This window comes from Spermophilus citellus (assembly GCF_964194105.1).
Source record: "Spermophilus citellus genome assembly, chromosome: 3".
Lineage (NCBI taxonomy): Eukaryota > Metazoa > Chordata > Mammalia > Rodentia > Sciuridae > Spermophilus > Spermophilus citellus.
In genome coordinates this window covers 83,772,456-83,800,303 of record NC_138184.1, presented here as the reverse complement: position 1 = coordinate 83,800,303, position 27,848 = coordinate 83,772,456, and the positions used below count along the sequence as shown (strand labels likewise).

General features: G+C 58.3%; 1 pseudogene across 1 annotated transcript; it reads left to right on the top strand.

Moving 5' to 3' along the window:
• On the top strand, positions 1 to 27,848 carry LOC308643371 (putative RNA-binding protein 19; annotated as a pseudogene). The gene is made up of 17 exons (XR_014024405.1): positions 1 to 183; positions 1,617 to 1,736; positions 3,125 to 3,163; positions 3,393 to 3,585; positions 5,400 to 5,641; positions 6,633 to 6,713; positions 9,631 to 9,709; positions 11,460 to 11,647; positions 12,973 to 13,103; positions 13,693 to 13,811; positions 14,163 to 14,259; positions 15,208 to 15,318; positions 15,913 to 16,113; positions 18,030 to 18,154; positions 20,061 to 20,199; positions 21,863 to 21,923; positions 27,751 to 27,848. The product of XR_014024405.1 is annotated as a putative RNA-binding protein 19 (transcript).

Below are 27,848 nucleotides of genomic sequence, written 5' to 3'. Positions count from 1 at the left end.
ATGAAGGAGGAGCGGTTCAGGCAGCTCTTCACCGCCTTCCGCCCGCTGACCGACTGCAGCCTCAAGTTCACCAAAGATGGCAAGTTCCGCAAGTTTGGCTTCATCGGCTTCAAGTCCGAGGAGGAGGCCCAGGCTGCGCTGAACCACTTCAACAAGAGCTTTATCGACACGTCCCGGATCACAGTGAGTGGGCCCCTGCCTGCCTGTCCAGAGTGTCACCCGCCGCTCCACCTGTCAGCGACACTTGGGTCCCAAGGCTGTCCTTTTTAGGCCCTGAGCCCTTTGGCCTGCCTCAGCGGTTCCCGCTCTTCTGTGTGTAAGACTCTCCCGGAGCCAGTCAGACTGCTGCTGGGCCCGCCCTGGGCCTTAGCCCAGTGCGGGAGTCACGCGGAAGAACAGGCCTTCTGGAGCCTCGGTGGCACCTGTGCTGCCAGCCAGGAGGGCACTTGAGCCACAGGTGTGCGTCCTTCACTGCCCGACAGCAGGCGCTCAGGAGCCACCAGTCCCTGTCCTCAGGAGCGCTGGCAGACGCAGGTGCTGAGTTCAGGGTGGTCACTGGGTCAGGGACCCTGGGACAACTGAGCAGGACCCACCCTGGCCAGGGAGGGGTCAGGAAAGTTTCCTGGAGGAGGAGGTCCCACAAGGGTCACCCACAGGTGTTCATTGACATGATAAAACGTCCCCAGCCCTTTGCTGAGAAGGGAAAAGCCAAGATGGAGCAGCATAGAGCCCGAGGCAACGTACGGCCTCACCTCTCGCTCTGTGTGGTGTGAGCGTGGTGGCCTGCGGGGTCACCCAGGCTCTGGTGGTTCATCTTTGGTGACAGGAGTTGGAGTCACAGCTTTTTGACCTTCATCATAGACTTAAGGGACTGCTGTGGAAGTCCACGCAGCCAGGATGTGACCAAATGGCAGGCTCTTTCTTTGGGGAGGGTGGTGGGTGACCAGGGTGTCCTTAACTGGGAGTCGTCATGCCCGGCTCCCAGCAGGACCGGCCCTCACCAGGGTCACCTCTGAGAGTGCGTTGGAGGCTTTGGTCTGGAGAGGTCTGGCTCAGGCTTCATCCTCAGCACATTCCTGGCCCCGGGGCCACCCCATCTTCCGTTAACTGGGAGGTTCTCCCAGACCAGTGGAGCTTGCCTCGTGGTCACCAGTAATCCCAGGAGCACGGGTGTCCCCTGCACCCGCCCTTGCTGATCACTGGCCTACATCATCTCATTCCGTCCTCAGAGCCACCATTTGGCATGGATGGTCCTGAGTCCCCAGTCTCTGTCCCTGAGGGCCTGGGTCACCTGGGGAAAGTTGCTTCACATCTCTGTGCTCCAGTTTTCTGGTCTTAATTGGGGAGAGCTGTGGCTTCACTGCCCGCTGTCCGGAGGCTCAGCGTGTCCACGGTCCTCACGGGGCACTCGGGTGCTGCGTGGAACTCCCCAGTAGACGGTGGCTAGTGTGGTGCCTTCGTGGAGGACAAAGCCAAGGCGGGGTGGTAGTCCTCTGCTTATGCTCTACTAGTGGCAGCTGCCTGTCTGTAAAGCCCAGGTTCCCAGGTGCTGAAGGGTGGGACCCTCAGGACTGTGGCTGTCACAGCAGGTGTGACAATTGCCCTTTCTCATGCAGGTGGAATTCTGCAAGTCCTTTGGGGACCCAACAAAGCCCCGAGCCTGGAGCAAACATGCCCAGAGACCAAGGCAGCCTGAGCAGCCCTCACAAGGCTCCGTCCCCCCGGAAATTAAGAAGGTATGTTCCACTTACATAATTTTTCTCCCACTCCTCCTTTCCTCTTATATGTAATTGTGTATAACCCTGAGGCTCACCTTCCAATTCCATGCAATTTCCCTTAACTCTCACTTTCCCTCCCGCCTATCATCCCTGTTTAATGTTATTCTTCTTCTCCAGCTCTTCGTCTCTACCCTGTCCTTGGTTACTCCCCTTATATCAAAGAAGACATTTGACATTTGTTTTTTAAGGATTGGCTAGCTTCACTTAGCATAATCTGCTCTAATGCCATCCATTTCCCTCCAAATTCTATGATTTTGTCATTTCTTATTGCAAAGTAATACTCCATTGTGTATAAATGCCACATTTTTTTAATCCATTCATCTATTGAAGGGCTTCTAGGTTGGTTCCACAATCTTGCTATTGTGAATTGTGCTGCTATGAACATGGATATAGCAGTGTCCCTGTAGCATGCTCTTGTTAGGTCTTTAGGGAATAGACCTAGAAGGGGAATAGCTGGGTCAAATGGTGGTTCCATTCCCAGCTTTCCAAGAAATCTCCATACTGCTTTCCAAATTGGCTGCACCATTTTGCAGTCCGAAACGATATATAGTAGAGGGGATGGAGAGAGAGAAGGGGAGGGGAGGGGAGGGGAGGGGAGGGGAGGGGAGGGGAGAGGGGACAGTGGAGAATGGGATAGACAGCAGAATACATCAGTCACTAGAAAGGCAATTTGTAAATCAATGGAAATGTAACTGATGTGACACAGCAATCTGTATACGGGGTAAAAATGGGAGTTCATAACCCACTTGAATCAATCTGTGAAATATGGTATATTAAGAACTATGTAATGTTTTGAACAACCAACAATAAAATAATTAAAAAAAAATTAAAGAGAGAGAGAGAAAGAAAAAAACAAAAAACAAACAAAACAAAACAAAAACTCATTCATGCTTTTTCAAAGCATCCCCCTCGTGCGTGACAGCCGGGCCAGGAGAATGGTTCTAATTTTGGACCAATAGTATCAGGCAGGTAAAGGCAAATAGGAGTGCAACCCAAATAGGGAGTGCAACAGTGACACCTTATGGGATAAAAGAGCAATGGTTTGATAAAATAGGTTTTCTTGGCATTGGGAGCTAGAGATGGACAGGAAAACAGATTTGAGAGATATTTGGGAGGCAGAAGAATGGAAAGGATTTTGTGAGGCCTTGGATGTGGTAGATTTAAAGAGGGGGAGTAATAAAGGATCACCCTAAGTTTCCTGCAAGACCAAAAAAAAAAAAAAGAAGGTATGCAGGTGACCGCGCCAGTACCAGGCCTGTGTGGGCAAGCGGTGGCTCTGGAGGGGTCTGCAGTTCCATCTGCCCTCCCCCTCCCATGTGGCCCTCATCCTCTGCCTCTGTTTTTAGGATGACAAGAAGAAAAAGGCCCCACGTGAACTGGAGCAGGTGAGTCTGTCCTGTTGACCGAGAGGGCGGGAGCAGCCGGTCGGAGGGGTGCAGGCTGGTCCAGAAAGCAGAGCCCACACCTCGCGTGTCCTGCCGTGTCCCTGTGGACTTGGGGTCCACCAGAGATGAGGAGGATGCTCTCCCGGCTGGGAGTTTGGAGGGCTAAGCCCCACTGAGTCCCCTCTGCCTCTTCTCCTGTGTCCCTGATGCCCGCCTCTGGTGCCCCCAGCTGAAGGAAGACACCGAGTTCCAGGAGTTCCTGTCGGTTCACCAGAAGCGGACACAGGTGGCCACTTGGGCAAATGATGCCCTGGGCACTGAGCTCCCAAAGGGGAAGAGCAAGCCGACCAGTGACTACCTGAACTTTGACTCCGATTCTGGGCAGGAGAGTGAGGAGGAGGCCGAGGAGGAGGAGCTGGTAGGTGAGGCTTGGGCGCTGTGCCTGTGCACCTGTGTCCCTCAGCTGCAGCCCTGTGGCCCACCAATGCTGCAGTCTGGCTGGGTACAAAATCACGAGCCACTCAAACAGGAACAAACTTTATTTTTGAAACTCCCACCAGTGCCCTGTATGCTCCCCGGGAAATATGCTGACCCACACTCGCAGCAGTGTTCTCCTGGACACACACTCCAACAGGAAAGCCCTCCTCCGGAATTCCCTCCTACGCACTTCCCCAACCAATGGGAACTCTCCAGGAGTCCCCTAGCAGGCCCAGATGGACAGCAGGGGTCTAATATCCATTTGAATGCAGATCTTAACATAATCATATCATCTCAATGGCTTGCTGGCGTCACCTTTCAACCAAAAATGCCATGCATCATTACTGCTTGGCTATGGCTCTTAGCACACCAACACCTATTGGCAGGCACTGGCTGCCCCTCCCTCAGACACCAGGCCTGTGGCCCTCCAGACATGGCTCGGGAGCTTTCTAGTGGGGGGATGAGGTCACCTGCAGGAAGGTCTGCCGTGACTGCTCCTAGTCACTTGCTTTTCAGTCGGCAGTGTTCGCTGATTGCATGCCACGTGCTGGGCTCTGGGGATGTAGTGCTGAGCCATAGACAGGAATCCTGCCCCATGGTGCTGTCAGCTGTCATTGTGGTGAGAGGAGAGGAGTAAACAGATGAGCACCCAGGGACGCATCATGGGGTCATAGCCGCTACGGAGAGGAAGCAGGAGAGCTTGGGAGGGAGCTGCCGGGGAAGGCCTTGCAGGGTAGGTGAGCCTTTGTCCTCTCAGGCTCAGCGTGCTGGGGCAGCTGGTGGCTAGTGACCGGCTGCAGCACGGGGTGGCAGCTCTGGTTGGGGGTCAGTCGGACTGGCTGAAGGCAGAGGATATGAACGTAGCATCACCTGTGCACCTGGCAGGGTTTCTGTGCTAAGCTGTGACCTGGAGGACTTGTGGGACGTGGTGGGACACGTAGCCGGGGGCAGAGGGGGTCGCAGACCAGGGCACAGCATCATAGGGGCTCAGGACAGGGAAGCACATGGCTACAGGGCAGACTGGCTCTGGGCACTGGGGCAGGGACGGTGGGGCCCAAGGAGCTCACACAGGCCTGGAACGGAGGGGCTGGGGCTCCATCTTCAGCGTCCAGAACTCATGGGTGGGGGTGTGAGGCTAGAAGGACAGTCGTGACAGCTGCGCAGACACACTCCTCCCTCCCGGTTGTCTCTGTAGCACCCTTCAACAGCTAGCGTATCACCAGGTGTCCCCTGTAAGCCGTTCACACCTGTGTGCTTCCCACAGGGTAGCAGATAGCAGGTGAGGAATCCAGGGGCCAAGCCCTGGAGCTGGACTGGGGTGAGGTCCTAATGTTTGGGGTGTTTGCTGCCTAAGTAGATGATAGCGTGGCTCCCACCAGGGTTATGTGGGTGGCCCTGTGAGATGATGGGTGGGTACCGTAAAGGGTTCACTGTAGAAACGGTTCTGCTGTGTAAGTGCTTTCTGTGGCACGTGAAGCCCCTTAGTGTACATGACACAATTGGGAAGGTGACTGATGACTGGGAGGGGCCATCCAGGGGAGAGCCTGGCAGGCGGCAGGGAGCCATGGGGCTGTGTGTGTGGCACGGGAGCTTCGCCCTCTCATGGTGCCCATCAGAGGGTTTATTGGGCCGCTGGGCACCAGGGCCCTGATTGTGGTGAGTGTGGTCCACAGGCTACCCCCCAAGTTTCCAGCCCTGTGCTGCCCAAGTCTCTCGCTGCTCAGGAGGGTGACCTCCTCCCCGCCCCCTGCCCTCTCAGCAGAGCAAGGCCTGGAAGCTAAGGCGGCTGCCCAGCGGGGGCTGTCGGACATGGAGTACCTGAAGTCCAAGGTGGTGGCAGCCGAGTCCTCTTCCTCAGAGGAAGAGGAAAGCGAGGACGAAGCCGTAAACTGTGACAGAGGCAGCGAGGAAGAGGAGTCCCCTGCCGCCCCCGACCAGCCGGAGCAAGGGAGCCCAGGGACCCTGCCTGGGAGGGGGAGGCCGCAGGAGCCCGGAGCCCAGGTATGTGCCTGCAGGAGGGACAGCGGGGGTTGTGTTCCTGTCTGGGGTTGTGGCCCCACGGCTGGGGGTGTGACGTGGAGGAGAGCCCAGCAACCCGTCACACACTCCCTGATCCTCTGGGCTCATTGCCTGCTACACGGGAGGGGTGGCCTGCCGGGGCTCTGGGCACGAGTGAGGTGGTGACGGCTGGGTTACTTGGTGTTCAGTCACAAGGCAGGCAGGTATGGGTGGGCTCCTCGTTGATGGACAAACCTGCTGTCACTGGATGCTGTCACAGTCGCTCAGCAGGCATTCTCCTGCCTCCATTTTATAGGTAAGAAAACTGAGGCCCAGAGAAGGGAAGTGACAGGTCAGGCCCCAGGCACGGGTCTGTCAGGCTCTGAGGTTGAGATTATAAAGGTGGACGACACTCCCACCCGGAGTCCACTCCTCCAGACACAGGGCATTGGACGTGCGTGTCTCCCAGTTCCTTCAGTGGAAGCTCCAACAAGAGGAAGGGGCTCCGTCTGCCTCCTCCTCTTCCCCTTGCTCTTCTCCGCCCTCCTTTCTAATGCCCACCCTGTCCCTGTCTAGGGAGGTCAGAGGGCGAGGGGTTCAGTCTCAGCTCTGACCCTGTGTGACTGCTGGGCCCCGAGGGTGCTGCAGCCCCACAGGCCTCTCTGATCCTCATCTGGAAGGGACCTCCTCACAGCGCCTGTGTGTCACTGGGCCAGCAGACATCAGTGATAGCAAGGTCTCTGCCGGGGCTCCTCCCATCTCCCCTGGACTTTGATGGCCTGGGTGCCCTGAGTCCTGGCTGCAGCCCTCAGAGGCAAATGGAGACCCCGCAGCCGCCACCTCCACCTGTGCCTGGGCCCTGAGCCTGTGGCGGGCACAGATGCGGCACTCTCGTGCTACCCTGTGGCCTCCACTCCTAGAGCTGCCATGTCCCAGTCTGTCCCCTGCCACCGCTGCCCCAGGGAATCCACTGTGGTCGTTTCTCTTTGTTCAGACAGAGAAACCAGCAAACCAGAAGGAACCCACCACGGCCCACACCGTGAAGCTACGGGGAGCCCCGTTCAGTGTCACAGAGGTAGGTGCTCTGAGGAAGATCACCTGCGGGCGCAGACGGGGGTGGGAGGGGAGCTTCTGTTGCCTGAGGCCATTAGTATCTTAGTGTCCAGAGCAAGAAGGAATATGAGGCCCAGAGGCTGACAGATGACTTCAGGGAAGGAAAGGAGATGGCTGCCTACAACTAAAAAAAATGGCTTGGGGCCTGGGGAAGGCCGAGTGGTCAGTGAGGTCTCTGTTGGGAGCCCTCACTCTGCTCCCGTAGGGGCAGCCGTCTTGGACACAGGTGAAGGCGTAGTTATTGCTGCAGCCCGGCTCAACACTATTTCCAGAAACAGGCCGCAGGCCAGACGGACCACGCGCTGCAGCTAGCTGGCTCTAGGTCTGCGCCAGCAGAGGACCTTGCTTCATTTTCCTCCTGTGACGGTCAGAGAAGCTCACTACAGGAAATTCTAAAGGACACAGCTACGTGACAGAACCTGAAAGTCACGTACAACTGGGATGACCACGTGGGTTACCGTCCACACTGAGCTGCGAGCTGGGGTGTAGCCAGGTGGGGTGCCAGGGTGCAGGTAAGGTTACTGCAGGTCTAAGGACTAGAGCTGGAGGTGCCAACTGTCCTTGGCACAGTGGGCAACCCTGCTCAGCATTCCTGTGTCCCACCCAGTGGCAACCACTGGTACTTTGGGGACATGCCTTCTTAGATGCTTTTTCCTGTGCACTGACACTGGTCTGGTTTCTCATTCCCATTTTGGTTAGCATCGTCCCTGCAGCAGGACCGCGCTTGCTGCCCACCACTGCCTTGTTTTGTAGTCTTCCTTCCACAGGAGATGCTTTGATACACTTTCCTGATCTCCTAAAGTGGACGTGGGAGCTACTTACAATTTATGCTGTTAGAAATACTGAAGCAATTCCTTGTAATTAGGGGTCAGTTTTTTTGGGGGGGGTACCAGTATTGAACCCCAAGGCATGTAACTACTGAGCCACATCCTTATCCCTTTTTATGTTTTGAGACAGGGTCTCACTAAGTCTCTGAGGCTGGCTTTGAACTTGTGATCCTCCTACCTCATCCTCCAGAGCCACTGGGATTACTGGCCTGCCCAGTGTGCCCGGCTAGTTAACTGTTTTCGAAGAAAAGATGAACCCCTGCCCTACTCCTCCTGATAAAATCAGGTTCAGATACATCAAGGATTTGAGCTGAAAAAGTTTCTTTCTAAGCAATTTGTAAAGTTTCGTGGGAAAAAAGAAAAAAAATGGGTTGATTACCTACCTACCAGCCCAGAGCTCTGGAAGCCAGCAGCTGTCGTGAAGTCACAGTGGTTCATGCCTAACAGAGACAGGAGTCTAGTGTCTCTAATTTACAGAGAGATTTTTATGAAGGATTTATGACCCAACAGAAAAATAACACAAAGAACAGAAGGTTTTCAAAGAAAAAGAACTCGGGTGGCCAGTGCACATGTTTGGATTCTGTCATGATTATCAAAAAACAAAATCAAAACTGGAGTTCACATTTTTCACTTGCCAAAATGGTACGTATTGTTTATGTTTGGGAATAAACATTTTCTTGCCTTTTAGAGGGCCGCGTGGAGCTGCCTGGCAACCTTACGGACATCCAGGCCTTTGCCCCCAGGTGAATCCTGGCACACCAGAGCCTGAATTCGGGAACGTTCTTGCAGCCTTCCTGTTATTATAACTCAACGTGTTGATTTGCAGTCATTGATAAGAACAAAAACCCAAATCAATCCTGAAGCTCCATTTCTGGGGAAGTGGTGTGTCCGTGGTTCTCGGAGAGGAGTGGTTACCCCTGCACAACATCTGGCCGTGGTCAGAGGTGCTCTTGATGGTAACATCTGTGGGAGGCTGCTGGCCTCTAGTGAACAGAGACCAGGTGTGCTGTGTAAGCCCTGCCAGACACAGGACAGCCCCCACAACAAAGAGTCACTAGCCCAAAATGTCACCAGTGCCAGGTTAAACCTGAGTTAATTCACAGGGACACATGAAAATGGTGTAAGATGACGTATCACAGAAAAGAACATGATGACAGGGAAGACTCCCAAGATGCCACGGCCAGTAGAAAAGGCCAGGTGTGGAGCAGGACATGGCTTCATCCCCAGAGGAACCTAACTGTGTGTGACCCACCATGCTGGCTTTCCTCTGGGCAGGGGACGGTTTGGAAAGAATCTGGTAATTACAAACTTGGATGCAGTAATGTGAAAGCTCAGAACTTGGCTGGGCTTCTTCCACTGACCTGGAGTGCCCGGATGTGTCCTTATGTCTTTCTGTCACCTTGTAGGGCAAGCTACATCAGGGCGGGGCCTCAAGGGCTTCCCCCAGTGCCCAGATGGGAAATGGATCTGTGGCTTTTGATTTGCAGAAGGAGCTAGGAAGAGTGAGCTGGCCTAGGAGTTAGGAACCAGTTTGGTTTCCTGATTTGTACTTTTTTAGTATTTGTTATAATTTCACACCCTGAATGTTCACATATTTTTAAAGATGTGTTTAAATCTCACACATGTCCAGAGAAGGGAGTAGTTAAGAAGGTCGGGGGCCTCCCTACAATGGAACTTTAGGTTTGTCACTGTGATTAACGTAGACAAATATCCGTGCTTTAAAGAGAAGTAAGAAAAGCCAGATTTAACCCCAAGTATTTAAAAAAACAAAAACAAAAAAAACAACTCCTTAGGAACAAAGACCAGATGTAATGCCTTAAAACGCTGCTGCTAATGTTACTATTTTATAATTACATTATCCGTTTCTTCTTCAGTTTTTATTTCCCACTTTTTCTTACTTTATGGTGGAGGAGAGACGAGTGTGACTTAAAGGAAGGAGAAAAACAGTGATCACTTGGTTATCTTTTCTGGTCCAACACTTTGCTCCTTATCTCTTTATCAGGTTGCATGGTTTCTTGGGGGACTGATAAGAGGCAAAACTTGTCCTTGCAGAAAAATGTCCTGGAATTCCTGGCGCCCCTGAAACCAGTGGCCATTCGAATAGTGAGAAATGCGCTCGGGAACAAGACGGGTAAGGCCTGGGAGCTGGGCGGATGTGCGGGGGAGGGCTGGCCACATGGTTGGGGAGGTCCCAAAGCAGCCTTGTCCCTTCTCCCCGTTGGGGTCCTCAGTTCTGTGGATGTGGCTAACTGGTCAAGACGCGGATCTCTCTCATACCTGCCTCTGGCAGCCTGGCGTATAGTGTCAGAATTTTCTCCACTGTTCTAGTAGGTTCCCCTGTTCTGTTCAGTAGATGCCCGCAGGTCTGGGTTTGCTGGGCTAAGTCCATGGGCGGCTCTGCCAGCGGGCAGTGCTCTACCTCTCTGCACATGCGTGGTGTTGCCCCAGACCACATCTCCCCAGGTGTCCGCTCCGGGCTATGAGCCTCCTCCCCTGGCCTTGGAGCCCTGGGTCTGGTGTCTCGAGGCAGTGAGCATGGCTGGAAGGAAGGTGGATCTGGGAGAGGTGGGCACCTGCCCAGCCCAGTGGCCAGCTAGGCCAGAAAGCCATAGGAGACCAGTGGCAGAATAGCCACATCTCAGAGAACCACACTAAGGCTCTGTGACCACTGGGTGTCTGGACCATAGGACCCTAGAGTTGGGAGTGCCTTGGTAGGAAGAGGCCACCTGGGCAGAGTGGTCAGGTCTGGCCGAGCTGGCACCCAAGGAGAAAGGTGCCCCTTCATCGGGGTGGTCCAGTGCCCTTTCTGTGTCGGGTCTCGTCCCTCCCCAGCTCTCGCGCCCAGCTCACCAGGCTGATGGTTCAGGCAGCTGTTACTCCTGGAGCTCAGCAGAGGGCAGTGTGAGGGGCGGGGGACAGAGCCCCTGCCCAGGTTCACAGCCCAGCCAGCCACTTAGGAGCCCTGTGACCTGGGACAGGAACTCAGCCTCCTTTCCTCCTCTGCATAAGGAGTCAGACCTGTCGTGCAGTTGGGAGGGGTCAGGGTCAGCCCCGGATGGTGTGAGCACTGGGCACGCTCGGAGTGCAGCTGTTGGTGTTGGTGCTGGTGGCGGGGCCACCAGTTCATGGCGCCTCAGAGACCAGGCAGGGAGCCAGGAGGAAGGTACCTGCCTTGCTGGGGCTCAGGGACAGCATCTTGGAGGCCCTGGCGCTGGAGAGAGCCAGCACCTGAGCATGACACTGTTGAGGGCAACGACCCAGGTGGAAGTGCGGGGGCGGAAGCTGGGATGGGCCCTGGGGCTGCAGTAAGTAGGGGAGCCTGGGCCCAGTGGAGGCTCGGGCTTAGAACAGCCTCAGGTTTAGAAAGGCCCGCTGGCCAGTGCAGGGAGGGCCGCTGGCAGCCGGAGGCAGTGGAGGCTTTTGCTTGTGTGGGCTGGTGGGGGAGGCTGGGGGAGACTGTGGTGGTGTAGACGGGGTGCTGCTTGGTGGCTTCACGGGTCAAGGCCCAGTGAGGTTGAGGCTGTGGAGGCCTCTGCACCTGCTTGTTGCTGTGTAGTCACGGCCTCTGGAGCTGCAGGCAGGGTGGTATGGAGGTGACCCTCCAGTGCTGGGCTGGGTCACAGCGGCCATTGTGAGCATTTCTTCTCTGCAGAACATGGTTAGGAAAGGGGTGAGGCTGGGAGGGAGGCAGAAGGGGCCTGGCTTTTGCGCCTTCACCCGCAATGCCAGGCGGGTGCTGAGTGCTCCTCCAAAGGGTGGCCAGGTGGGGGGTCAGCCTGTGCTGTGGCGGCTCCCGCTTTCTGCACCTTGCCAGGTGCCCACGTCCTCTGACTCCGAGCATTGGCAGGACTGGCAGTTACCTTGTCGTGGTCCCCTCTCAGGGTACGTCTTTGTGGATTTCAGCAGCGAAGAGGAGGTGACGAGAGCCCTGAAGTGCAACTGGGAGTACATGGGTAAGGAGGCGCGGCGCGGTGCTGCGTCCCGGGCTCCCTGGCTCCTGCGTGGGCCCTGGCTTAGGTGCTTGTGCTGAGCACCAAGGAGGACCTGGAGAAGCTCTTCTCCACCTATGGTAGGACCTGCTCCTGGGCAGCCCCTGGCCCTGGGCAGCCCCCTCCACCTCCCTCTAGCTCTTGGCCTTGGACTGTGGCCCCAGCTGGGGTCTCCTCATCTTAGAACAGGGCTTGCTGTCCCTCCCTGCTGCAGATGTAGGACATCTTTTGCTCTCTGAACTTAAACTTGGATTTTCTCTCCTTTCTTTTCTTTTTAATGGTTCTGGGGATTGGACCAAGGGGCATTGTACCACTGAGCTGCATCCCAGTCCTTTTCATTTTTTGAGTCGGGGTCTTGGTAGGTCAACGAGGTTGGCCTTCATCCTCCTGCCTCAGCCTCTTAAGCCGCTGGGATTAGAGGCACAGCCACGACGCCCGCAGAGCTGGGATTCTCACTCTCTCTCCAAGCACCGATCTGGAGAGGTGGAGGCGTTTTCCTGGGCTTCCTTGGCTGCTCGGTGTTGGGATCCAGCGGCCGCACAGCCCCCAGTGCCCGCAGTGCTCCTCTGCCTGGGAAGGCTGTCCTTTCTCGTCTTCCATCCAAACGAGCTTCAGAGAGGAGGCCACAGCCAGGGCCCTTTGTTCTTGCCTCGGTCGTTACTTCTTGGACTGGAAACTTGCAGGCCTGTGGTCCCGCTCCGCCACACGGGGCAGAGTCTGTGGGGAGGGGTGGCTCGTGGGGCACCGTCTGGAAATGCTGTCCGAGCCCCTGTCTCTTGGGAGGCTGGCCTGGACGTGGAGCATCAGAGACAGTGTGACGTCCATAGAGGTCCCACATGGGGACCATGGTGTCCTTCTCCCCAGGTCCTCCCACACAGGCAGGTGCCCTGGCCACACAACAGTGCTACACAGGACAGGAGGGGGATTGTCCATAGGCTCCAAGTGCCCATTTGGGAAGAGGAAGACCCATAGAGGGGACGTGGTCACACCCTGGTGTTCAGAGTGTCCACTGCAGACAGTGTCCTCTGAGTAGGACAGAGTCACAAACACTTCTGCGGCACTAAGTGTAGCCGGTGCTGGGTAGTAACCACACACTGACTCTTGGACCTTCGAGGCCACCCTTTGCTTGGGGACTGTTGTGCCATTCACAGGCAGGAGGCCTGAGTGGGTGAGGTGACCGGTCCAGGGCAGGCTGCACGTGACGGGGATGGAGCCAGGTGCCCCTCCTCCCCCACTTAGTAGGCACGAGGGACTGTGAAATGACGCCCTTGACCTTGGGCCTGGTGGCTGGCACAGCGCAGCTGTTCTGTGTTCGTGTGGCCGACCCCTTAGTGCCCGGCCCTTTCTCACCCTGAGCTCAGGCCCAGCTCCAGCTCCAGCAGGCTGACGCCTCCCCTGTCCTCAGGTCCCCTGTCGGAGCTCCACTACCCCATCGACAGCCTGACCAAGAAGCCCAAGGGCTTCGCCTTTGTCACCTTCATGTTCCCTGAGCACGCGGTGAAGGCCTACGCGGCCGTGGACGGACAGGTGTTCCAGGTGAGGTGGCTTGTGGGCACCGGGTCACTGAGCCTGGCGACGGAGAAGGCCAAGCCAGGCGGCTGTATGAGCAGGCGCGCGTCCACGTTCTGGGTCCTAGGACCCACAGTGGCCAGCCATGTGGTCGCCTCCAGTGAACTACTTGAAGGGACGACTCTGCGAGAGGGGAGCTTGCTGGGGTGTGTGGGTGGCCCTGAGGAACCAGGGAGCTGCTGCTCTCCCAGTGTCCCCGTGCGGTGTGCCCAGGCCCGGGCCAGGCCACCTCCAGTGCTCCTCCATCCATCTGTTCATGGCTTATTGGTCTCGCGGGCACTGGGCCAGACTGGCCCCTGCCGTGTGCAGCTCACAGTGTCCTTGTGCAGGGTCCCGCTGGGGGAGTCGGGGCCGTGGGGTGCTCACAGAGGGGTACAGTTCCTTTGGCGTGGCTGTGTCGGGTGCCCCCAGCCTCAGCTGGACGGAGAGTGACCACGTGGCTTTCTGTCTGCCGTCCCCGTCTCCCATCAGGGCTTAGTGGTGAGTCCAGCTGGCTTATGACAAGGGGACATGATGGAGGGCGGAGCTCCGCTCACCTCCTGCTCTGTCCACTCAGGGCAGGATGCTGCACATGCTGCCGTCCACCATCAGGAAGGAAGCCAGTGAGGACGTGGACGTCCCCGGGTCGTCCTACAAGGAGAAGAAGGCGTCCGAGGACAAAGCCCGCAGCTCCAGGTCCTCGTCCGCCCTGCGTGGCCCCTGCACCCCTCCAGGCTCTGCCGCCCGGGCCCTTTCCCTCTGTCGGGTGGGGCCTTCAGGGCCTCAGTGCCCCACTGCGCATCAGGAGAGCGGGACTGTGTCAGCATAGGTTCTGAGGTGTCACCAAGGGCTGGGTCCCTGGCACAGGGCAGATGCCGACACTTGTCGGGGCTTGGGTTTGCGTCCTCACTGCAGGCCGGGTGCTCGCCCAGGACAGGAGAGCTGGCAGGGGGCGGGGAAGGCCGGCGAGGCTCATGGCAGTTTTGGTGTCTGCGAGAGGCCTCTGTGGGTCCCAGCCTGACCCGTTCTGCCTGCCCCTGCCCTCAGCTCCCACAACTGGAACACGCTGTTCATGGGGCCCAGTGCCGTGGCTGATGCCATCGCGCAGAAGTACAGTGCCACCAAGAGCCAAGTGTTCGACCACGTGAGTGAGCCCGAGTGTCTTGTGTGTTGAGTCCACAGACTTCCTTCCAAATGCTGTCCACGGTCGCCCTCTGCTGGGGTCGATTCAAGCAAACCCCAGAGTGTTTTTCAGCCACTTGGCAAAGGACGTCCCTTGGTTCTGCCCATTAGCTGCTTTCTCCATTGTCCTTTACCCTCCCTCACGGCACTCGGGTCGGCGCTGACCATTGGAGGTAGAAGGCCGGCCCCGTGTGTAATTGTGAGCGCCCCAGTGGCCACGTGTGTACAAAGAAACTGGCAAAACTAGTCTTAATGAGACACCGTCTTCAACTTGATGTCTAGAGCCTCGTCACTTTGACGTGAGCAACGTAAAAAGCCACACTGTGGTTCCTCCTTTCTTTCCATCAATCCACTGTGTTTTGTGGGTAGCACGACCTGGATCTGAACATGCCACATTTCAGGTGTCCGGTCGTGTGGTGGCTTGTGGCTGCTGGGCTGGGGAGGGCAGCCTGGCCTGAGTTGGAGGGACAGCCACAGCCGCTCAGGCCCCGCCCGTGCCCTCTGAGCACTGGGGCTCAGCAGCACCTGGACAGAGGTCCCACCTTGTAGTGCCACCTAGAGGAGGCAGAGGAAGAGAGGAGGGCTTGGGGGGGGGGGGCTGTGGAAGGAAAGTGGGCGGGTGGGGAGGTGACAGAAGCAAGGACTGCCTGTAATGGGGTCAAGGTCAGCGCATGCAGAAGCCCTCAGGTGCAAGTGGAGCCACACAGAGACCTGCCCACTGCGGGAAGGGACGAGCTGGAGGGTGGGCGGCGATGCGTGGCTGCGGAGGGCAGTGTGTTGGTGTAGCGCCAGAGTGTGGGCCCCACCTCAATGCAGGTGGGCGACAGCACCCTGAATCCCCTCCCCACTGGGCCTGCCCAACTGGCTAGGCCCTGCCTGACGGGCCGGGCCTCCTCTTCTCTCCCCACAGGAGACCAAGGGCAGGGTGGCCGTGCACGTGGCTCTCTAGGAGACTCAGCTGCTCCAAGAAGTGTGGCTCTTCCTCATCGACAACGGCGTCAGCCTGGACAGTTTCAGCCAGGTGGGTGCCCTCTGACCCGCTGTCCCCACCTCTGGGGAGTTGACTGCTGCTGCTCCAGAGCTGGGGACGGCCCAGGGGAGGCTGGGGGTGTGGGCAGGTCCTGTGGTGACTGGATCCAAACCAAGGGCTCAACCTCAGAGTTGCCCCTCACAAGGACAGGGACAGTCAGCTCCTGGGGCTGGTGGCTGCTCCTGGGGGCATGGGCTCCTTGCCGCTTCTGCTTCCCACGCCTGTGTCTGCAGGTGGTCTGCAGTGCCAGGAAGAGCCCTCTACACTGAGGTGCCGACCTCAATTACTGCCCAGCGCAGGGCGCCTGGGAGGTCCAGTGGGGCTGTGGTCACTCACTGTCAGGATCTGGTGACTCAGCTGGGGCTGGGATTCGACCCCAGGGGTCTCACTGGGCACCCTAGGCCTTCACCCTCAGTGGAGCTGCCTGTTGGCTGTGGAGCCAGCGGGTGGCGCCTCTTGGGTCCTCCCAGGTGCCTGGCCACTGAGCCCCCAGGTGCACACCTTGACTAGAGGCCACCAAGTCAGTGCCAGTGTCCAGCTGAAGAGTCCTGCTGCCATCCCTCACGTGGCCTCTCCTCCCTGCAGGCGACAGCAGAACGAAGCAAGACTGTGATTCTGGCGAAGAACCTCCCAGCAGGCACCCTGGCGGCTGAGCTGCAGGAGACCTTCGGCCATTTCAGAAGCCTGGACTGCGTGCTGCTGCCCAAGGGTGACGTCACTGCCATCGTGGAGTTCCTGGAGACCCTGGAGGCCCGCAAGGCCTTCTGACACCTGGTCTATTCCAAGGTAGGCCGCTGGGAGCTGCTGCGGGGAGAGGGCCCAGGAGCTGGTGTGCCCACTGCCCAGCATGGGTTCAGCCTGGGCTCCACCTTGGTGGTGGCCCGCCCCCCTGCCCTCCCTGAGGGTGCTGCAGGAAGCACCCTCATCCCCTGTCCAGCTCCAGCCGTCCTTTGCCTTTCTTTCCTGCCCCGACTTGGGTCTCCCTGGTTGGCTGTGGCGCTGTCTGTGCCTGTGGTGAGCTACGGCCCGTCCTGTGTGCAGGGCCATCCGTGTGTGCACACGGCGTGTATCTGCAGCACAGGGGCCTCTGGGGCCCTATGACAGGTGGCCGTGAGCCAGGTGGCCTAAGACCACACAGTGCACCTGTCGCAGAGCTGGCAGGCAGGCAGGCGTCCAAGAGCAAGGTGTGGCCAGGGCTTCCAAGGGCTCTGGGGAGGACCTGTCCTGCCTTTGCCCACTGCTGGGCTCCTGGCATCCGTCAGCTCCCTGCGCCACTCCCGTCCCTGCCCCGTCTTTACGTGGCCTTCTTCTTGGTCCCAGATCCCTCTCCTGGGCTTACAGCCCACCCAGATAACCCCGGACCATCTGGGGGTCTTGATGGTACTTGCAGGGGATGCACTGATAGGTCTTGGGGGTCTAGATGGCCATCTCTTGGGGAGCCACCTTTCACCCACCACAGGTCATTTGTCTGCTAGGCCCCTTGGTGCTTTGCAGGCCGTGGTCCCCAGTCACCCGCAGGAAGGCCTTCCTGGACCCTCCAGCCCTGGGGGGTTCCCAGCTGGGGCCCTGCCCACTGCACCATCAGGGCTTGGTGAGAGCCTGGCCTGCGAGACCGCGGTGTCTCTGGTGGCCCGTCCAGGAGCTGTGTCTGGACTGCAGCCGCCCCTTCCTTCCCCGCTGCTTCGGGAAGGAGTCCCCATCACCAGAGTGGACGATGGCGAAGGCACGTCTGGGCGCAGCCTCCCCTTTGACTCTGACAAGTGTTTTCTTCACTGACCGCTCCCGTCAGCAGCCTCGACTGAGGCCCAGGGACCCGAAGCCACACAGCTCCTAAGTGGCACCGCCAACTGTCAGACCCCCAGGCTGCCCCCTCTCCCTCCTGAGCACATTTTTTTTCTTTTTCTTTTTTCTTTTTATACCAGGGATTGAACCAGGGATGTTTGTCCACTGAGCTATGTCCCCAGCCCTTTTTTATATTTTATTTTGAGACAGGGTCTCACTAAGTTGTTTAAGGCTTTGCCAAGTTGCAGAGACTGGCCTCAAACTTGTTAACCTCAAACTTCCTATCCTCCTGCCTCAGCCTCCCAAGCCACTGGAATTACAGGTATGCACCACTGTGCCTGGCTGCTTGTTTTTTTTTTTTTTTTTCCTGGGCATAATTAATCTTTGAGGCTTGAATGCAGTATGAAATTTGAAGAGTCCCAAAGGGTGTAAGTTGACAAGTCTCCCTCCCACCCTGCCCTGTAGCTACCCAGGGGCTTTCTACTGAGGTGGCTATTAGCAGTGGCTGTCTCAACCTTTTTTAAGAAACCCCTGGCACACAGGTCGCCTCTGAACGGCAACACGAACGCTCTTGGCTTTGCGACCTGCTGACTTCCCCTGGAGCTGCCCTGTGCCAGCAGTTCTTCCCCTTGTCACAGTCCCCATTTCATCCTCTGACTAGAGAAAGCGCACAGGGCACCTGGAACCCATCGCAGGTCAAGGCGACAGAGACGTGGCCTTTGCCTCTCAGCCTGGGCCCAAGTGTTTTCCTCAGGCACCGAGAGCACTTGGGGTTCTGGGTTGCGCATCTCCTGGCTCCTCTGCCCTGCTGAGCACCCATCTTCTCGACCCTGGAGCGTGTCATTTGCACATGGGACTGAGTCCCTCTCAGCTGTGTCTCGTGACAGGGACCCACAGTGTTGGCATCTTTGCATCTGCAGTTCCACCACGTCCCCCTGTATCTCGAGTGGGCTCCAGTTGGCGTCTTCTCCAGCACAGCCCCACAGGGGAAAGAGCCCCAAGAAGCATCTGCAGAAAAGAACATGGTGGAGCCAGAAACCAACCGGTAAGAACAGGTCAATGTCTTGGGAGGGCAGGCGAGGGGTGGGCGGAGAGCCAGGAGCTGTTCAGCAGACCACTGCTTTAGGGCTTTGTTCATCCACAGACCAGCGGGTCTCGGTCTCTGATTATGCAGGTGTTAAAACAGCCCTGAAAAACAGCATCAGAGCCGGGTGATGAGGCCCACGCCTGTCACCCCAGCAGCTCAGGAGGCTGAGGCAGGAGGATCCTGAGTTCAAAGGCAGCCTCAGTGAGACCCTGTCTCTAAATACAATACAAACTAGGGCTGGGCTGGGGCTCAGTGGTGAAGCAACCTGAATGCATTTCCTGGTACCAAAAAAAAAAAAAAAAAAAAAAAAAGAGAGATCAGAATTACGAGTCCAGGGGCTGGGGATGTGGCTCAAGCGGTAGCCACAACCTGGGCATGCGTGCGGCCCAGGTTCGATTCTCAGCACCACATACAAACAAAGATGTTGTGTCTGCCGAAAACTAAAAAAAAAAAAAAAAAAAAAATTAAAATTCTCTCTCTCTCTTAAAAAAAAGAATTACGAGTGCAACATAATGTAGCATATTTTTAGTTTGTCAGCTAACGGTTAAGGGAAGAAAACCTAGATCTCTTCATACCCAGAAGAGCCCATGAAAGCCCAGAGCTCTATAGGTGGCTGAGGGGCTGGGGGCCATGTTCTTGGAGTGCCTCAGCGCCCTCTGGTGTCCAGCGACTGCACAGGCAGGAAAGGAAAGACCAATGTGTGTCCCCAGCCACAGGGGTGCCAGCCCCCTGGGTACCCCCTCACAGTGGGGCATTGGAGGCAGGATGAGGTTTTCCTTCAGGACTGTGGTGCACACTGCAGGTCATGGCTTGGCCCTGGCCCTCGCCCCGTCAGGATGCCAAAACCTGAGACCCTCCCCGTCCCCCAGCTGCCCCTAGGAGACAGGCAGCTTCCCATGGAACCACATAGTCTGGAGACCACGGCCATGTCTTAGAATAGACACCTGGAGGGAGGTTCTGAGGACTGGGTTGTTTGACCCAGATGTTAAGATTTGACCTTCGGCTCACCCCCCACACAGCGCTTCCAGTTGCTCAGTTTACTAAGATAAGGATTTTCCTCTTAAAGATAGACCGTCTCTTGTTTACCATCCTGGTTCCCGTATATTTACAAAAAATTAAAGTGTTTTACGGTTTTTTAAAAAAAAAGTAGAGGAGTCGTCGTCTCTGGTCAGCCACTGTCGGTTGGATTCCGCGGCCTTCCGCCATGCCCGCGGCTCATGTCCACTCCCCGTGGGTCTTCAGGACTGTCCGTCTGCGCCGCATGAGGTGACCGCCCCTCGCAGCTGGCTGCTGCCTGAGTTCGTTACCACCAGAGGATCCACTCCACAGCAGCATCTGCCTTGCTGACCACAGCACCCTCCAGAGTGCCAGGCCCTGGGAGTGCCAGAGGGCAGAGTGGCACCTGATCCCTGCCTGCTGGCCTGCCCTCCACGTCCTTCCACTCAGGAGCCACTGCTGGGGAACTGGCCGCCATGTTGGTGACGTGGGCAGTGCTGTCCTCGGCCCCCGCTCTGGGACTGGGCCGGCTGCCTCCTCTCAGGCTGTTTCTGACCCTGACAGAGAGAGTGGTGCCCACGCACCCTCCTGAGGACGCGGGAGATGCAGCCTGCTGGCCACCGACAGCCCCACGTGGTGGGAACACCTGTCTAACTGGTGGCTGCTGCCCATGGTGACCAAGACAGGCGTGGCATGACTGTCCCCAGCATCTCTCGGCTGGTCACAGGTGGTGTCAGGTGGGCCCTGGGGGCATACGGGCTCTAGAGCATGAACAATGGCTTCTTGGCACCTGTGTCTGGACCCTGTCAGAATGCTCCTCTGTCCCCGGTTCCCCGGTTGGTTTTGAGGTCCTGTCCCCTGTCCTCAGGTCGGTGTTGAGTGTCCTGACAGTGTCCAGCCACTTGGAGGGGCTGGCTTCTGCTCACTGGCTGACAGAGGAGGCCTCAGCCTGGATCTGCTCCAGGACGTGGTGCAACGTCTACCCGCTGGCTCACGTCACCTCCTGGGTCAGCACCCTGAGCCCGTCTTTCTCTTCTGACCATGTTGCCTACACAGACCCCCGTCCTGGTCCCCTGAGCTGTGCCTTCTCCCCTGCAGCTCCCCATCCCTCTCTCTGCCCATTGTTCCAGATGTCATCTTCCCCAGGATGACAGGAGGGGGACCCGCCATGTCTTGGGCTGGGCGGGGCACTAGGGCAGCTCTGGCAGCTCTGCTCCGCTTTCTGTTCTGGTCTCCAGGGGGGCGGCCATGTTATCTCCCCACCACCAAGACCCTCACCTCCAGATAAAGGGCTCAGGTGGGGGGGTCCTGGAAAGCTGCTGGCGACTGATAACAGCCCTGCTGGTGGCCGCGGGAGCCAGGAGGGGGCAGCGCGCACATTCCGCGCCTGATTGTAATGAAGCCTGAGCCCTGGATCTGCCTGTGTGCCACAGTCCGCCTCTCAGCCACCGACATCCACGCCTGGCTTGGCCTCTAGAGGTGCAGCTAGCAGTGTCTCAGGCAGGTGGCCTTAAGTCTCTCGGGCCAGCTGTGGTCTCTCCTGGCGTGGTGTGGGACATCAGGGATCAGCGTTTCTCAGTGATGCGCAAACAGCAGCTCAAAAGCATCCTCAGGAGTAAAGGCCCTGGAGCTGAAGGCCCAGCCAGGACCATCTAGTTCAGATTGGAGACAGCTTCAGAGAGGCTGCTTCACTGTCCTGAGGTCACACAGCTCATTAGAAGCACACCCAGCGCACAGGACTCCTGTCCCAGCACCTGAGTGTAGAGCCGTGATTGGGGTCAGTCCTCTTGGGTCTGGATCCTGGCCTCACTCCTGCCAGTGGGCGACTCCTGCAGTCTGTCTGTGCCTAGGTCACGAGACATGAGTAGAAGCTTCCCGTTGGGTGGTTTGAAGGTCTGACTGGGACAGTGAGACCCTGCAGTACAGGGCCCCATGCTTGACGCACCTGCCTGCTGCGAGTGTGTGCGTTGGGGTCCCCGCTCCTCCTGCTCCCCGTCGCTCGCCTGGTGGACGGTACTGAGCGCCTGCCTGTCTTTGGTCCTCAAGATGCAGGCAGAGGCACGTGGGGCTGGCCCCAGGGAGACAGAAGGGAAAGGGAAATACAGGGTGGGATGCGACTTAGAGGGTTTTTTTTTTTGTTGTTGTTGTTGTTTGTTTGTTTGTTGTTGTTTTTTAATTATTTTGGCTTTAAGCACTGAGGGCAGTGAGGTCAGGCCTGGGGTCAGTAGGCTCCAAGTGTCCAGACTGACACCTGGCTTCTGCAGCGAACCCCTCAACGGCTCCGTGCCCCAGTTCTTCCTTCTATAAGTGGAGCAAGAACCAGCCTAGCTGCCGCCTCGCGAGGCCTGGGGGACTGGCCATCACTCACCCCCTCAGAGCGACCCAGGTCTCCACAGGGCAAACTTGGGAGGACAGTGTTGGGCAGGGCTGCGTGGTGGCTCAGAGCCTGGCTGGCAGCCGAGGTCCCCAGGCCCTCAGCCACCCATCTGAATGTGCCTTCGGGGTCACTGGATGGGTGGGTGGTGTGGGGGCCTGGCACAGGCCAGTGCACCGGGAGCAGGACCTGGTGGCAGTCTGCATGCCCCCTGGTCCCCGTTCCCATAAGGAGCTGCGCCTGCGCCGGTGGCGGGATGACCTGGGAGTGCAGGGGCTGCGTGTTCCTCTTTCCAGGTGTTCTCCAAAGTGGGGGCCGTGAGGAGCTGCTCCGTCTCCAGGAAGAAGAACAAAGCAGGTACCCTGTTCTCATGGAAGGACGAGGTTCTGGGAGACCACACCTGGGGGTGGCAGGCTTGTGCAGAACAGTCCCTCCTCTCCTGGAGACCCCTGTTGGAGAGGTCCCTGGCCCGGGCTCTGAGTCAGAGCCTTCGCAGGCCCTCAGGTGGTCCTGAGCTGTGTTCATGGTGGGCAGCAGCAGCACCCATCAGCACCCAAGGCCTCCCTTGTTCCCACATCTTGGCACCCAGGAAATCCTTAGGCATAGCAAAAAGGATGGATTGTAGGCTTTCCCCTCAGTTCCAAGGGAAAAGACCCTGATGTGGAACTTCTACAACATTCCACCATGTCGGTAATCCTGCACCTCCCTGGTCAGTAGGTAATGGGCAGGCACAGGCCGCCTGGCCCCCTCCGTCAGCCCTAGACCTTGTCCTGACACTGTTGGCCTCTGCCCATATGTTGTCCAGCCCTGAGTCTTCAGAGCATGAGCAGGGACGGTCCTTTGTTCTTTTCACAGCCATGCAGTCCCGTCCAGCAGCCTTGGCCTTGCAGAATTGGTGGGTGCAGAATTGGTGGGGTGCAGTGTGAGTCAGCCCGATACTGTCCTGGGTGCCTGTGTGTGTGGCCACAGTGTCTGCTGCTCCTTCATTCCCAATAGGCCCTGGGCCACCAGGTAGTGGGCACCTAGGACAGTAGACCAGAGGAGATGCAGTCCCTGTCCCCAGGCACCCGCAGTAGCCGGGGGACATATGAGCTGGTGGCTTCAGCACAGGAGGCTGTACCAGGAGGGCCATGGCAGGACTGCAGTCTCCAAGTCAGACTGGGGCCTGGAGGCAGGGAGGCCAAGCAGCCTGGTGGCAGAGGCTGAGGCGGGAGGTGCCCTGGAAAGGGAGGCTGACTCCCGTTGAGAAGTGGCTTCTGTGCCCTGCAGAGGTTTGGACTGTGGCCTGGTGGGCAGCCACCGAGAGTTTTAGCAGACACTTCTGTGGCATAGAAGTTAGAGTCCCTTGCCTCTGTCTGCTCAGGTGCTGGAGCAGAGGGCCACGCCTGGGGCCTTCATCGGCAAAGTCGGCCTGCCTTAGGGTTCTGGAGGCCAGAAGCCCAAGGCCAGGCGTTGGCAGCAGTGGCTCCTTCCAATGGCTGGGCGGGGAGGGGCGGCCTGTCCAGCCCTCCCTGGCTGTGATGGCGTCCCTGTGCCCACAGAGGGTTTTCCTGCGTAGGCCTGTCCTGGGTTCGATCCCCACACACCTTTTAAAGGGCACCGGTCACTCTGGCCTAGGGCCCACCCCAGTGACCTCGATTGACTTGATTATTGATGCAAAGAGCTGGTCTCAAGTGAGATTCTGACACCTGGGGTCAGGCCTCCAGTGCAAGACCCAGGGGCCCATGGCTCTGCCCCTGTCGTCCCTGTTCTTGAGCACTTCAGACCAGTTTGGGACACGAGGAAGGGCAGCTAAGTGCCACATTAGTGGTAGGAGGGTCGAGGCCTGGGGATTCCAGGAGGGGAGTCGTCCCTGAAGTGCAGCAGGTAGATCAGGCTGGACGCACCATCCACTCTGTGCAGGCCACAGGGACACTGCCTGTCCCCGTGGTTCTGAGCCACGTTGGGGCAGTTCTTGGTATCTACTGCTTAAAGAGCCCAATTTAAGACGCGCCAGATCAGCCCAGGCTGCTAACAGCTTGTGTGGGTCAGGAAATAATGTCCCTGGGAAACACAGTTCCTCTTGGCTCCGTGGTGAGTCTAGGTGACACTTATCCAGAGGAACAAAGGCAGGCAGTGAGGTAGGAAGGACTTCTTTGATCTCAAGCTCCCTGCCTATTTCAGGACTTAGTGTTCCCTGAACTTAATTATAGGAGCATCCCCTCCCTGCTTTGTCCTGGTGGAGTTTCCCAGACCTGGGAACCAGGCCCTTCCCTCTCCCTGCTCCCTCTCCAGGCCTCCTGGGTGGCACTAGATGGTGGTTTGAGACAGTTCTCAGTGGCGGACAGCAGGGGTCGCTGTGAGCCTGCTCAAGGACTGAGGCTCCTCCAGGAAAGCCCCAGATCTCAGACAAAGCCACCAGCCAGCAAAGGCCACCTGCCAGGGGAGGACCTCAGGACCGGGGGACAGTCTGGTGCTCTGCGTCAGGCTGGTTCTGCAGGCTGCCCTTCCAGGTGTAGGAAGAACCACCAGCCCCCGTGTGGCACGCTCTCGGTATTGTCTCTGTACCCAGCGCCTTCTGTGCACCTGTCCCCCTGTGCCACATGCAGCCCTGTGAGGGAGGAGCGGCTACCGTCCCCTACACCGTCCCCTACACCCGCAGGGAGACTGCAGGTGCCCAGAGACCTATGTCACTTCAGATTCCTAAATAAGAAAGTAGGTTTGTTCCAGACATCCCTGTCTGGTCCGCCATGTGCCCTTCCCTAATCTCCACCTGAAAGTCCCCTGGGCGGAGAGGCTGTGGGCTGGGGGCATGCAGGGCAGGCTCTGGGGCCTCTGCCCTTGGGCACCAGCCCCTGTGCACAGAGCTGAAGGACTCGCTGGACAGGTCTCGCTTCTGCCCATGTTTCACATGATGGCCTTCCGTACCAGGGCACTTGTGGGGACGGTGCTGGGACAGAGGTGGCCAGGCCTCGGGGATGGGCAGGGCATGTCCCCATGCTCTCGTTCATTGTCCCTGCAGCCCAGTGTGCGAGGAGTGCTGTTGGATACGGTTCTGGCCAAGGCCCCGGCACCAGCAAAGGTCCCTAGAGGCCTCATCCCCCTGTGTCAGTGGCCTTCCTTAGGGTGGCCTTGCTTTCAGTCCTGGTTTCTGGAAGGCAGTGGTCTCCCTCTTCTAGGAAGGAGGTTCTGGGACACAGCTGGCCCCTGGGCAGGTGACCACACCGCCACACAGGCCGTGGCTGGGGTTTATCTCCGGCCGTCGTGGAATCCTCCATTTTTGAACCAGGGCCTGGCCGTGCACCCGGCTCCATAGGTCCCTTGGTCACCTCTGCCCGTGGTCCTGGAAGGATGGTGGCTCCCAGCCCCAGCCACTTCCTCTGCCCTGGGCAGTGTTTCCAGCTCTCAGGGCTTGGTCTCCTGTCTGAAGAGGGAGGGGGAGCGTTCCTAGAGCAGGAGGCAGAGACCGGGCCGTGGCCAGCCCCAGAGCCCCGCACACAGCTTCTCGCTGGCTGCAGGCAGCCGCCCCCGAGGAGCAGCTTGCTGTGGGCATCTGCGAGGGGGCAGCGTTCTCAGTGGGGTGGTGGGTGCTAGAGTGTTCCCCACTGGAAGGGCCAGGTGACAGCTGCTGTCCTCCCTGTGTTCAAAGGGGCTGCGCTGCTGGGCTGAACCCACCCAGGATCCCGTGTTCTTCCCCGTCATTTTACAGATGTGGAGGCTGGGGCCTGGGGACTCTGGGCTCCCCGGTCACCAGCTGGTCACTGTAGGACCACAGCAGGAGCACAGGTACCTGGGCTTTTCTGGACCCCTGTAGGCCCAGAACAAGTCCTTTAGCCTCGATTTCTCCTGAACTGGCCCCTCTTGCTGCCCATCCTCCTGGGAGGAGCCACAGAACACAGGGCTCTTGGGTCATGCAGCACCCCACAGAGGCTGGGCATTGGGTCCCCAAGACCTGTGGTCCCTCTTGGGAAGCACTGTCCCGAGGTGGGCGTGGCTGGGCCCTCCATGTTGATGCCTGATGCAGCTGCAGGGGGCGCAGGTGCAGGTGCAGGAGCCAATCAGTGTGCGTTCTGCATGGATGTAGCCAGCGACTGCCCCGACACATCGGTGTCCCACGCGAGCATGGGCGGCAGCCACAGCCTGTGTCGTCACCTTCCATTTCCTGGTGCCCGTTACCTGCCCAAGGATCCAATCTCAGAGGCCATTGTGCACCTTCGAGGCTGGCGATCAGCGCGGCCCTGGCCTTGAGCAGCGGCAGGGACCGGGAGGAGGCCGCCAGCACCGCATCCTGTCCCCTGTCCCTCTCCCTGGCCAACAGTGAGGGTGCAGTCGCCAGGCCCTCCTCCGACTCCCCGTGGGCAGCTCAGCGTGTCCCCACCTGAGCCCACTCGCTCACCCCAGGGAACTCGGGAGCCCACCCAGTGCCACACGCAGGCTGGGGACGCAGAGGTGCACAGGACAAAGGAGGCTGTTGCGTTGGTGGGCGGGCTGGGCAGGGAACTGGGCGAGGGCTCCAGGTGGGCACCTTTTTCAGCCTGGGCCAGCTCAGTCGATGCCCAGAGGACGTGGGGTCTCTTAGGTGACAGGTGCACATGTTCAGAGGGGTCCCAGGAGGTTGGGGTTTCCAGAGAGAAGGTGACAGGGGCTTAAGGAGACCACAGCGTGGAGAGGACAGGAAGGGCCACGTCCCCTTTAGTGACAGACAGTAAGACAGGGGAGGTGGCTCAGTCAGTCCCCCTGGGCCCCTGGAAGGGCACCGAGACGTTCCACTCTGGGCCAAGCACTGTGACACCACCCTTGGGGAGTCCCCAGGCCAGTGTGGAAGGAGGCCAGGGCTCTGGGGGGACGAGGCACCTGCAGACTCAAGAGGAGGAGGATGAGTGGGAACACCTGAGGCCCTTTAGGCAGCCTCTGTACAAAGAAAGCCTTAAATTGAGTGAGGCTGCCCACCAATGAGTGGTTAGATTAGTAGAAGGACTAACAGAGTAGGAACCCCAGAGCCCAGCTTCCCTGCCCCGTTTCATGGAGGGCCAGGGAACCAGAACCCCTGCTCTGACTGCTGTGGGCTCCTGGCTCTTATCTGGCCAGCACCACAGTCGTGAGAAGCAGAGAGGACGTGACTTACGTGTGACTCGAGGTCAGGTCCACGCTCTGCCACTTCCTAGCTGGACAGCCTTAGATCTCCCATCTGGTTCACTCCCCCCCTGCACACCTCCTGTGGGCCGATGAGAGGAGCAGGGCCGTGGCATGCAGTAGGTGCTCCGTCGGGGAGCCTGCATCAAAGCCCAAGCCAGATGTCCCCGCTTCTCCAAAGCCGCTCCTCATCGTCACTCTGCACCACCCCTGGGGTCCCTGGGTTCTGCAGCTGTGCACCCCGCGTTTATTGAGCACCTACTGTGTGCCAGCCACTTCCTACGCCATTGGCGACTGGCCTCCAGTCAGAGGAGAGGCTTCTGCTAGTCTCCTCAGCCCTGGCCGTGCTTGGCTGACCTGGAACCTGGGGGAGGGGAGGGAAGGAGGCCCACGGGGGACAGGGGACGGGAAGGTGGAGTGTGGGGAGCCATTCTGACACGTGATTGGGTGACTCCCGTTAAGGGCCTGAGGCACTCTGGCTGTGTCGGAGTTATCCCGACCCTTTCCTGATGAGAGAGCCCATCCGTGTGGGGGTGTGCGTAACCACTGACCCTGGAGACCCAATCACTGACCCTGACCTTGGAGTGCAGCCCCCCCTCAACCTTCATTGGATGGAATTCTCCCCTGAATCTCTTGTCCCCCCAAATAAAAGGCTACTCCCCGGCGTGTTCGCTCTCTCTCTCTCCTGCTAGCCCAGAGTAATCCTCGCTGCCCTGCTGGGCGGCTTGAGGCGGGAGCCAGGGAGGCGAGCCGTCTCGGACCTAGCAATATAAAATAAGGTACTGTCTGTGTGTTTTATTTTGAGCTCTTCTAACTAACTTAATGCCAGAACCTCATTAATGAAACCACTGCGCAGGCCACGTGGTAGAGTGGAGGCTGGAGAGGCTGGGGCCAGAGGCCGCCTGCCCTTCCCTCTCCTCACGCCGCCTGCCCTCTCCCCTCCTTCCCTCCCCATGTCCCCTGCCTCGCCTCCCCTGCTCCTCCCTGTGCATGTCCCCTCTGTCTCTCTGTCCTCCTGGACTTGTGTCTCCCTGACCCCACGTCCTCCTCTCGTGCATCTGGGCTCCCACAGAGCCCCCGAAGAAGAAGCGGTCTGTGGTGTTGGACGGGATCCTGGAGCAGCTGGAGGACAGTGACCGTGACGGCGAGGAGCAGACACTTCAGCTGTGA